This window comes from Halyomorpha halys, unplaced genomic scaffold (assembly GCF_000696795.3).
Source record: "Halyomorpha halys isolate HHAL.00 unplaced genomic scaffold, Hhal_1.1 Scaffold550.1, whole genome shotgun sequence".
Classification (NCBI taxonomy): domain Eukaryota; kingdom Metazoa; phylum Arthropoda; class Insecta; order Hemiptera; family Pentatomidae; genus Halyomorpha; species Halyomorpha halys.
In genome coordinates this window covers 916,973-921,007 of record NW_027112242.1, presented here as the reverse complement: position 1 = coordinate 921,007, position 4,035 = coordinate 916,973, and positions in this window count along the sequence as shown.

Below are 4,035 nucleotides of genomic sequence, written 5' to 3'. Positions count from 1 at the left end.
ACAAAGATCTTAACATCCCATTCGTTGCAGAATTGGCCCAAAACAGATATGCGTCTTTTCATTCCAAACTCCTTAACCATCCTAACTCATTAATTCTTAATCTTTCGTCCTTAACAATCTCCGATAATCCTCCGAGGCGTCTGAAAAGAACATGGCCACGGGACCTTCTAATTTAAATTAATGCTTGAAGTACCACCGATGGGTGGTATCTTCCCAAGATCTTCAAGTGTATATGAAACATACAACATATTTACTTATTGTATTATTTTGTACAGTTGTAAATTACATTAAATAAAAAAAATATTAAAAAATTCAAATGACTTCTTAAGATCAAAAATTAAGAACTAAAAACGTTCCAAAAAAAAAAAAAATCCATATAATTTATCTTGTAGAGAAAAATGAAACAAGACGAGAAAATAAATAGATTAAGAACCATTGTGTTTTTAGTTCTAAATTTCTAACCTTAAGCACTGATTTCCAAACTTTTTTGGTAAAAGTAGGAACCCTATGGTATGATCCCTACATTATCATTTGACACAAATAAAGTGATATATCTTTTCGGCATAGCCAAGAATGGCTAGGTACCTACACATCAATTCCTGAGCAAAATTTGAAGAAAATCAGAGAAGGTAAGATTCAAAAATGTGAGGAGTTGACGGGGAATGACCCATATCTACAGTATTTGGTAGAACACCGGTTCCGAAACCACTGCCTTAAGTCCACAGTAGAATTTAAAAATTTATGAAATATCTAGATGAGATGACAAAGCAAATATATAAGTAAAGTTAATCGATAATAAACTGAATGTTTATTCAAATCCTTGCAATATCCAGAAATATTTTTTGCTTTTACTGTAAGGAAGGTAAGGTGGCATTGCATTCATTAAAAAAAAGTCTTCAAAATCGAAAATGATAATTTTAAGTAAACATTTTACTTTTAAGACATCAATGAAAAAAATTGGTTTCGGATCTGTCTATCAGTCAGTAGTCAAATTTGTGCTCGGGCATATCGATCGAACCATAAATCTGATTTTGATCAAATTATTCGGATAGATTCCTAGTTTGGTAACAAAAGGATTTTATCAGATCCCATTCACTACTTTCGCAAGCGAATGCGTAAACGTATTTTGTTTGTCCCGCCTGTATTTCAATAACTGCTCGTTCAATATGCCCCAACGAAAAGGCTAGAATTAGTGTCTAGTTTCAATTTCGTCAGGTTGCGTCAACTTCTTTAGCTTCCACATACATAAATGTATTACCTTACCATATAATATATCGAAGACTAATGATCCGATTTGGCCTAAATTAGGACGGAAATTGAGGATTAGGGCAGAACTGGTCGAGTATAAAGTTTATCAAATTTCATCAACTTTTCAACAACGGCTGGTCCAGTAGAATTTATTTTCAAACATACTTTCAAAAATAATTGAAATTTTATTCTTTTCGTAATATCTATAAGGTAGTAGGGTGGAAAAACAGACCGGCAGGCTGTGTATTGTACCTGGGTGTCACCTTTGACGGACACCTGACACTAGCTCGCCACTGACATGGGAGAATCAAGATGGTTAGGACCAAGGCTCACGTTCTAACATCTCCTAACCTTTCTCTTCACTTCAAATTACTGATTTACAGCAGTATACTTAGTCTGGTCCTCTTCTCCGGAACACCCAGACGGGCTAACATAGCTCCAACAACAGCATAGAAACTTCAGCAGTTTCATAGGAGTTTCCTGGGACATTTTGTAAAGCATACTTCATTACAAAGAGCGAAAACTGACATACATACATACATACGACACATGGACTGCGAACAGGAACGGACATCTCAAGGAGACATATCAAACTCTTTAATAGCCTCCAATCCAGTACTATCCCACTATTTCAGACATTAACACCAACAGAACGTCCAAAAAAGTGGTACACGAACAAACAGTCTCAGACTCAACTTAGGACAACTAACTTACTACTGGCATCAAGAAAACTGGTGAGCATCGTCGTCAGGAAGCAGACCTAATCCCATTTTTCAATTTCCAATATAAATTCCCATTTACAGTAACCTCTTCAAACGCATTTTCCAAAGCAGTAAAAGAGATCCATTGAATTATCCCTTCATATCAACCCCATACACCCATAGGGCTCAGGAAAAAAAAACAATCTTTTTCGTAATGTAAACTAAATTGGCCAAATTTTAACACCACAGCTCTGTCTGTGAGTTCTTATGTTTCCGAAATATAGCACAAATAGGTTATTATTTCCAAAAAATGAAATCTTTGTGACAAAGATACATACAGATAGTGGTTCCCGTGACAATTTAAAAATAGTTTGGATTATGGCATAAGGAGCTAATGTAGAGCAAGAACCATGACGACGAAGGAGTCGGTTTAATTTATATACTTTTTAAAATAAATGGAAATCGGAAAAGAAAAAAATCACTAGATATTTATATTATAGTGGTTATAGCTCATAATTTGCAGAAAATTAAAAATTGAGAAAATTAGATTTTGGGATTTTTTCGATATACCCTTGTATTATTTTAAAACTTGAAGACCTAGAGATTGAGCTAAAATTGATGCCTATTTAGTATATTTTATGAGAAGTAAAAGTAATTTTTTCGAATAACAAGCGAAAAACTACAAAACCTGTGAAGGTTTCGACATCTTTTGAAAAATATTTCGAAACGCGCCCTGAAATTTTATCACGAAACTCCGGATTAAGGACCCAAAAAATATAGGGAAAAATAATAAAACTGACAACTGGATTTTTTACGAGACCCCTTTTCGACACCGTTTGCCTGTAGTACTTTCATGGGGTAGTCGTTAGTGTTAGGTTAAAATGTTACTAGACTTTTTTTTTTTTTTTGTTAATGTTAAGTTAAATTAGCTAAATTTCGTGATTGAATTTTTCTTGAAATTATTTTCATTTTTACTTCCTTGAGATCAACATTCTTAATTAATAAGTTTCTTTAAACAGTTTCATGGGTTTATTTATTTTAAAGTTCTAATAGTTACATAGATGAAATAAATACCTGTAATTTTCCGGTTCGTATAGTTTCATCAACTTTAGTTAATGACAGCATGTGTATACTGTAATTTCATATGATGAGTATTTTAGATAAACCGCAAATTAAAAAAAACCGTGCCCGTGTAGGCCTCATTTCGAGGCGACATATTTCCGTGACAACGTATACTCTATGCTAATATTACATAAATATAAATTAAAATCAATCCAATGTTATATATTTGAAATAATAAACCAGTTCACATATTGAATTCAGATATTTATTTTTGCTTGGTTATACAAAATATTTATACAGTTATACTTAATTCTAAGACTTTATTTCCAATATTCTATTCATAATCGGACGATGGTAGGAGAAATATGAAATGAGTGGCATCAATTCTGCTGTGATATGCCTGGAGAATGTCAAGTCGATCACTGTTCCTCCTAGCGTCGTTCCACTATTTGTATTTGTCAAGCAATCTAAATTGAACTTTCGCTTCATAAATTGGGTGAATGCTTTGTTTGACTGTAGATTGATATTAAAGTCGCCACAAATCAGAATAGGCATTTTAGAATCAATCTCATACAATTCCACATCATCGTCCGACGAAACGTAAGGAAGTAGCGCTTGATGGAACATCAATCCAATATTAGCGATCGTTGAATTTGGATGTACATAAACTGCGCCAAGGACGAATTTCAGCGATACATCTTTATTGAAGTACGTTATTTCGGCCAAACAAACATCCCCGGTGTTTTTTGTCATATAAAATTTATTTGACAAATTAAAGCCAAGTCCGTTAGCGGTCGACAATGATGATATATTTCGATAAATTGCAACACCTCCCGCTGCATTTGAATCAGAATCAGAGTTATTATTTTTTCGAGCTATACACTCATAATCTTTAATTTCTAATGGTTCACTTGTATCTCGCATCCACGTTTCAGTCAATACCAGGTAATCCGATTGTGGGAGCACTGTGTCTGTTTCGATATCTTTGCTTCCGTTACGGGACACTTTTTCTAACATGGCATCC